General features: G+C 47.0%; 2 non-coding genes across 2 annotated transcripts; one reads left to right on the top strand and one right to left on the bottom strand.

The window, feature by feature from the left end:
• LOC141089020 (small nucleolar RNA U3) lies at window positions 1-218 on the bottom strand. Its single transcript, XR_012232142.1, has one exon. It is a non-coding gene; the product is annotated as a small nucleolar RNA U3 (small nucleolar RNA).
• A 6972-nt stretch (window positions 219-7190) lies between these two features.
• On the top strand, window positions 7191-7408 carry LOC141089096 (small nucleolar RNA U3). Its single transcript, XR_012232174.1, has one exon. It is a non-coding gene; the product is annotated as a small nucleolar RNA U3 (small nucleolar RNA).
• The last annotated feature ends 1079 nt before the right edge of the window (window positions 7409-8487 follow it).

Below are 8487 nucleotides of genomic sequence, written 5' to 3'. Positions count from 1 at the left end.
ACCACTCAGCTTGTGATCTCCCCCTCCGCCCTCCCTGTAACAGAGAAGGAGAACGATCATCACCAGCAATCAGCCCCTGCAATGAAGCAGAACTGAGAGCTCACTTCACGCTCAGGAGAGATCACTACAGCTCCTCCTCGTGGTTGGGAAGGTTGGACACTTTAGAGCACATTTCTCAAGTCACACACTATAGAAATGATCCCTGAAAGTATAGTCTTAACCTGTTCCTGGCCGGGATGCCCCTCCGGGGGATAGGACCCTGCGGGTAACATTAGGGAGATATCACACCTGACACAGTGATCCTATAGAAGCTTCTATACTTGTATAATGGATCCATAATCCTCCAGATCACAGAGGTCTCTGGTCCTAATCTGCATATGTCACTTCAGCCAGCCAATGAGAAACACCCTGAGCCTGTAGCTCCGCCTACAGTCTACATGTTAGAAGATCAGGTCTTGCCACATGGGTGAATGAACAGACAAGAGAACTATCCCACATCACACCATGCGGATGACCCGGATGTCGTCCTGATGACACGTCACCATGGCACCGATCAGAGTGGAGATGGAGCCTCCTCCCTCTTCCTACCTTATAAATGCTGTGATCGATAATAACATCTCAGTTATTCCATTTTATATCCGTAATAGCGGCATGCAGAGCCGAGATCACAAAGATTCTGTCACTGTCCAAATATTTCTGGTCCTAGCTATATATTTATATATTTTACACTTTTACTTTACATTTTTCGCTGATTCCTGATTGTACAGTGAATCATCAGGGCTGCTCCGCTCTCTGGACTCGCTTGGTCCATGGCGATTGCACTGAAGCTGAGCGTGCAGAGCGCAGCAGCTCGGGGTAAAGTCACTTTCCTTGTGGTCGCAGACAAGATGCCCTGATGGAATCCCTACAGCTGCTCCAATAAAGTCTCCGATTTCCCATGACTTCAGAGTGTGCACGGGAAATCTTCTCTATGCAGGTTGCAAAGGCAATAGTTATACCCTTACACTGAGGAGCTCAGTCAGTGTTCAGAGCAAAGCAGCCATTACTATGTGATTTGACTCCTGACCTCTGAACACTGGAACTATTGGTGACGGCAGGTTTGGTCACCAGGGCGTGGTACTACTAATGCCAGGCTGCCAATCTGTTCTCAATGCTGGAATGTGAAGGCCACAGCCCTGGTGTCCAGAGCGGCTTTCGCTGACTGCTGGGCTCTGATTACTGTAATTAACGGTGAGAGCAGGTCCGGAGACCTAGGTGGTAACATATTCCAGAGGTGAGAATAGGTCGGGATCAATGGTTTGTGTCAAAAGTCTTCAGAATTATTAATCTAGATGTACAAGAGACAAAGGCTCCGGAGAGCACAAACATTCGGGATGATAGCGCCTCATCAGCAAGTCTCCAGGCTGGGTGATATGACTGTAGTGTGCTAACAAAGGGTAAACTCACAGGATCATTCAGATGTAGATTAGATGGTAAGTAGTTCACAGGTTGAATGAAACAGACATAGGCCCCAATTCAGACACAGACAATTGAATGATGTTATTATGCACTTATATAACAATACGTGCTCCTTTTTTCTCCTTGCCTTTTCATCTCCTTTCTTTATCTGCTATTGAGTGTTTACGGTTTTGTTGGGTATATTGCACATATGAGGGTTGCCATGGATGATTTCAAGACTCATAACCTGGATTGGTTGAGCCTTAGTAGCCCAGTGTGCCACCTAGGTATTATAAGACTGTTGCGCTTCTGAAGAGTATGCACCGCCCGCGCATATGCCGTGTGTGCACTTGTCACTTGGATTGCGGTCATGTGACTGCTCCTTGATGATGCGCCTCTGCTGATTCATGCGTTTGAACAGTATTTGTGGAGGGCATGCTAAGGAGGAGGGCAATACCTTGGTCTCTAGGGCAAGCCTTGAAGCTTTATTTCAATAGGTGGGTTATAGTGACGCCTGGAGTATGCCCTCATATTGCCTTTTTTGTCGCATTCACCTGGGAGCCAGTGGATTGGACACTCAGCGGTTGTTATTTGCGTATGTATGACCCATTATATATTGACCAGCTTTGAACCCGGGTGGCGAGCATTTTTATTGGTACATAGTCTCCCATCCTGGTTTGTGCTGCCCCCTTTCTATCCTGGTATGCATGGCACCCCTCATCCCTATGCTGGTATGCATGGTCCCCTAAGCCCCCAATCCTGGAATGCATGGTCCCCTCACCTCCCTATCCTGGTATGCATGGTCCCCTCATCCCCCAATCCTGGTATGCCTGGTCCCCTCACCCCCCAATCCTGGTATGCATGGTCCCCCCTCATCCCTATCGTAGGATGTATGGTACCCCCTCACGCCCCAATCCTGGTATGCATGGTCCCACCTCATCCCTATTGTAGGATGTATGGTACTCCCTCACTCCCCAATCCTGGTATGTATGGTCCCCTCATCCCCAATCCTGGTATACATGGCACCCCTTTTCTAACAATTTTGGTATGCATGGTCCCCTCATCCCCAATCCTGTTATGCATGGTACCCCTTATGCCCCAATCCTGGTATGCATGGTCCTCTCACCCCCCTCTCCTGGCATACATGGTCCCCGAACCCCCTTTCCTGGTATGCATGGTCCCATCACCCTCAATCCTGGTACGCATGGTCCCCTCACCCCCAATCATGATATGCATGGTCCTTTCACCCCCCAATCCTGGTATGCATGGCCCCCCTCATCCCCCCTTTTCTGGTATGCATGGTACCCCTCAGCCCCCTTTCCTGGTATGCATGGAAAATTCAGTGCTAACCATGCACGCAGAGTGGTCTTATGTGTGTGGGACACCAAATACCTGAAGTCTGAGCAGCTGAGCTGGCAAGTAACCCACATGGGAGAAGCCCACCATACAGAGCTGAAGGATGACCACATTATTCTACTATTTACCAAAAATGGAATGAAGCGTACAAAGAAAAGAACACAGTACCTACAGTCAAATATGGTGGAGGTTCAAAGATATCTTGGAGTTGCTTTGCAGCCTCTGGCACTGGGTGCCTTGACTGTGTGGAAGAGATTATAAAACCTGAAGACTACCAAACGATTTCACTGTGTCAGAATGCTGGGTTTGCATCCTAGGTCATGGGTCTTAGAGCTGGTAAATGACCCCAAACATACCTTATTTTCAGATTATAAGACGCACTTCCCCCAAGTTTGGAGGAAAATGGAGACGTCAGTGGTCACATGACTACTAGTCAGTTAATCACAAGTCAACAATCACGTGGAGGCCATAACATATTAGTGAGAGGACAATCCACAGGGACATGAGGGTCACACCAAGGTGACATAACCAAGAGGCAGGAAGGTAGATGCCAGACAGAAAAGGCCAGCCGATAGAGACCTGAGTGTGTAAAAGGTTCATTTCTGGTAAGTAGGACAATACTTAACGTGCTGTAAATTCATGGTAATTAATGTTGTTTAGTAACTATGTAATATTAAATTAACATGTGTCCAATAATAAAGGGGCACTTCATAAACAATGTGACAACCAATCCCAAATAAGTTCATACAGGACAAGGAAGAGATCCCACAAAAAAGAAATAAAATCAATAATTATATTAATCAATATTTAAAAGACAAAATTTAAAAAAGCAGAAATACCGGTATAGGGGACGCCGAGCAGTAGTCAAAACAAGGGGGCAGGAAAATAATAGCACGGAAAAGGGAAATATACTGCTAGGTACAAATCCAGTGAAAACCTAAAATAGGTCTACAGATATAGTGTAATCAATGTACACATAAGGGTACGTTAACACGGTTAGTAAATGCTACGAATTGGACACTGCGAACAACCGCAGCGGACAGATGTTACAGCATAGTGGAGGGGATTTTATGAAATCCCGTCTCCACTATGCGTGCAGGGACGCATCTGGCGGCCCTGCGTAACCGGACATGCGGCGTGTCTTTCTAGAGTGCAGCATGTCTATTTATCTTCTGAAGATGCTCAGTCTCCGCAAGATAATTATCACAGTCTATGTATAGGATGTGGTGATTCCACCGCGCATGCAAAAGGGGCCATCCCTTTGGGCGGAGTGGACATGTCCTGCGTCCAAAGCGCTGCCAATTACTGACCATGGAGACATACCCTAATACAAACTGCAAGCAAATAAAATAAGGTTGATAAAAAGCCCCTCAATAGAGATCAGTGATAATACAACAGGGTCAATTAGATGTAAATAGGCTTAAATACAACCGCCAAAGTTATGAGAAATAAAGAAATCAGGGTGGTGAGTTCTCCTTCGATTGGAAGTCTTCAGAGGCTGGACAGACATCTGTCTGTGATGATTTAGTGAATCCTGCATTGAGCAGAGGGTTGGACACGATGACCTGGCGCTGATTGGGAGCATCACGTGTCATTCAACCTGATCACAGTCCGGGACCGCGAAAGCTGGAACAGCGCCGGCACTGGAGTATAAGAACTTTATAGGAATATAAGTAGAAGATTTTTTATTTTATTGGGACCAAACATAGAGATCAGGAAGGGCTTGTACTAGTAGTGGATAACCCCTTTAAAGGTCAAGAGTTTGGTGCACGTTCCGCCTCCTCCTTTGCATACAGGGGTCCTTTCTCTGTTTTTCATTGACAGTGTTCAAAGTGATCACAGACTGAATGCTGCCGGGGTGTGAGCAGGCGCACGCGTTCTCATTGCCTCCTTTCTTCTGCCACCGCTTGCTGTAGTTCCCGAGATATTAGGCTACCTTACCACATTCAGAAATTTCTGCAGTACCAGAAGCGCAGAAGCCCACTGTTACAGTATAGTGGATGAGGATTTCTAGAAATTGGTGTAGCAAATGTTAATTAAATAAATCTAATATAGAATTACCTTGTAATGTCTTCACATCCTGTTCCGTCCAGATGTGTCCGGATCCCAGAATTCCAAGCTGCAGAAGTTCACCGACCGCCATATTGGGACACCCAAGTGATGGGTGACTCAATATGGAAACTGCTGGTGGTACCCGACTCTTGCATGGTACCAGCAGCGGAACACCGTCACACCACACACACACTGCATGCACCGTACGCACCACACATACTCTGTGTGTGCGGTAAGCACAACACACACAAACACTGTAAACGCTGTATGCATCCTCTTGTACGGCACCACCAGTGGAACACCGTCGCATCACACACTCACACACTGTATACGCCGTACACACCACACGCACACTATATGGTGTGCACACATAGATTTTGGTCCTGCGGATTTTTACGCACGGATTTGGAAAAATCCGCAGGTAAATTCTCAGGTCAAAAGACCTGCGGTTTCACACCTCTACAATGGAGAAGGTGTGAAACCGCAGCGGAATCCGCACAAAGAATCGTCATGCTGCGGATTTGAACCCGCAGCAAATCCGCGCGGAAAAATCCGCAGCATGTGCTCAGCGTTTTTCAATTTACCATTGAAAACAATGGTTGTGTACAACGCAGCTAAATCTGCTGCGGACCTGCAGAGCCTGAAACGCTACGGATCCGCAGCAGAATCCGCACCGTGTGCACATAGTGTATACGCCGTAGGACCACACACACACTGTATACGCCGTACGCACCACACAAACGCTCTGTATATGCAGTACACATGACAAACACACACACTGTATACGCCATACGCAGCCACATGTGCAGCACCACCAGTGGAACCCCGTCACGAACATGCCGCCGGGATCAGCAGAATGACTCAATGACCGCCGTCATCTTTGTACAGGAGGAGCGCATGCACTGGTTTAATGTGACTGTCGCTATCTGTCTGCACAAAGATGGAGGTGGTCTGATTTACTGCGCCTGCACGAATTCCGCGCAGGCACAGTGAATCATGCGTCTGATCCCAGTGGCAGATGCACGATGTGTCTACAGGCAGAGGAAGCCCGTCACATTAAAGGGGTTTTCCCACAAACGAAAGTTCATTTTAAAAACTGTCTGTGTCTGACCGTGTACGAGCATACCACATCTCCAGGGCAGGTGAGGAGAGGATTCATTTTGTGAGGTAAAATATTTCACTGACTGTCTTTAAACAATATTTTACCTCACAAAATGTATCCTCTGCAATCTCCTACTGTAATGTCAGTATTGTCTTTTGCTTCCTCCCCTGCCCAGGAGCTGTGGTATGTTCTGTACACGGTCAGACACAGACAAATTGAGTGCACATAGAAAAGAGGACAAACAGGAGGAGACAGCTCAAACGAGAGAACACATGAGGGAAGAAGACAGCGCAGCGGTGGAGAGAGAGAGCAGACAAGGGGGAGAGCACATGGGGTACACAGGTCAAAGAAGAGATAACATGAGAGGAGACGACAGCAGATGGGGGAGCGAGAAAGCGCACAGGGGGAGACAGCTCAAACGGGACAGCACATGACGGGAGAACACAGCACAGGAAGGAGAGAGACAGCAGACAAGTGGGATAACACATGAGGTAGACAGGTCAAAGAAGAGAGCACAGACAGAAGTCAGGAGAAGTCAGCACATGGGGAAAAGAGAGTGGATAGGTGGGTGAGCACATGGGGGACAGATTCTCAATGCTGCAAAGCCTGCCCCCATCGTGACACTACTGCCCTCCCGATGCGATAGCATCGGGCCTCCATCTAGTCTAGTTATTATATACAGGATACGGTAATTAGAATTATGAGCCAAAAATACAGCAAAAAATACAGCAGAAATGTTGTTCTGCATTTTTACTTTCTTTTTGCGGTTTTTCGCTTTCAATTGGTAAACGAAAACTGCAGTGCTTAAACTCGCACCAAAAATAATACTGAAAAACTGCACTGTGTGAATAACCCCTTATACTATAGATGATTACTATGCGATTGGTGCGGATCTGACATCTCCTGCACAGCCCTCAGTACCGGCGGTGGCTGAATGTATCGGCAGTGGCACATCTGAAATGTACAGTGTATGTGCGCCACTTGCCAGCTCAGCAGTAACACTGCACAGTCACTTATGCTAATGTGAGAGGAGAGCAGATGCATTATGGGTGTGAGGTTTCCCAGCTCGGATACAAGTCTAGAAGCTTCTAGTCACCCTGCAGTCTCTGATCACCCGCCATGGATCACACTGTATCAGCGTTTATTTACAGCCTTTTTATGTGTGATGTTGTGTTAATGAGTCTCCCTAATGTTACCCGCAGGGTCCTATCCCCCGGAGGGGCATCCCGGCCAGGAAGAGGTTAAGACTATACTTTCAGGGATCATTTCTATAGTGTGTGACTTGAGAAATGTGCTCTAAAGTGTCCAACCTTCCCAACCACGAGGAGGAGCTGTAGTGATCTCTCCTGAGCGTGAAGTGAGCTCTCAGTTCTGCTTCATTGCAGGGGCTGATTGCTGGTGATGATCGTTCTCCTTCTCTGTTACAGGGAGGGCTGAGGGGGAGATCACAAGCTGAGTGGGTGGGTTTTTTTTAGGGAGTGAAAAAAAACAATAATGTAAACAAAAAGAAAGATCTTTCGTTCATGGGTGTAATAGCAGATTGTGCTATGCAATACCTTGACATTTCATGTGTAGTTAGTGCTATGCAATACCTTGACATTTCATGTGTAGTTAGTAGATGGCGCTGAATCAATCACGCTCTAAATGTTGTATTAATGTGCAGTGTGTGCTATGTAACATGCGGACCAATAGAAGGGCGGAGGGGGAGATCACAAGCTGAGTGGTTGGGTTATTAAATAACTAATGAAAGAGAGAACTCATCAGAATTGTTTTTATAAATAATGATTGTTTTACTCAATTAGAATTCACTACACTGATTTCTTGAAGTCCCATCCACTATACTATAACAGTCGGCTACTGCGGTTTTGATGCTGCATACATTTCTGAATGTGGTAAGGTAGCCTAATACAAGGGAACTACAGCAAGCGGCAGCAGAAGAAAGGAGGCAATGAGAACGCGTGCAGCTGCTCACACCCCTGCTCAATGCAGGATTTACTAAACCATCGCAGACAGATGTCTGTTCAGCCTCTGTTTAAAGACTTCCATTGAAGGAGAACTCACCACCTCTCGTGGAAAATGTATTTTTTTTTCTTTTCTCTGTGACTCACCCCAGATCATGAACTGAGTCACAAGCCCTGATGATGAGCCACAGCCCGAACTACCTCATCATGTTTGGATTGTCCGAATGTGGGGACATTGACGCCAGCACTGATTGGGCACCAGGCACCATGTGTCATTCCATCGCTTCACAACCCTGGGACTGCGAGTGCCGACACGTCACTGTCCCCATTGGGGCTCACAATCTAGATTCACCATCATATGTCTTTAGAGTGTGGGAGGAAACAGGAGAATTCAGTGCCATGCAGAGTGCTCTTATGTCTGTAGGACACCAAATACCTGAAGTCTGAGCAGCTGAGCTGGCAAGTAACGCACATGGGGGAAGCCCACCATACAGAGCTGAAGGGGGCACCACTACTCACAATCAACCACAGCTGGGATTCAACACAGAGAAAACATCACTGAGAGCAGTAAACTGTGCA

Source organism: Dendrobates tinctorius, unplaced genomic scaffold, assembly GCF_039654945.1.
Source record: "Dendrobates tinctorius isolate UK_male_01 unplaced genomic scaffold, ASM3965494v1 ptg000007l, whole genome shotgun sequence".
Taxonomy (NCBI): domain Eukaryota; kingdom Metazoa; phylum Chordata; class Amphibia; order Anura; family Dendrobatidae; genus Dendrobates; species Dendrobates tinctorius.
The sequence above is the reverse complement of the archived record's forward strand: the minus strand, read 5'-3'. Positions and strand labels throughout refer to the sequence as shown.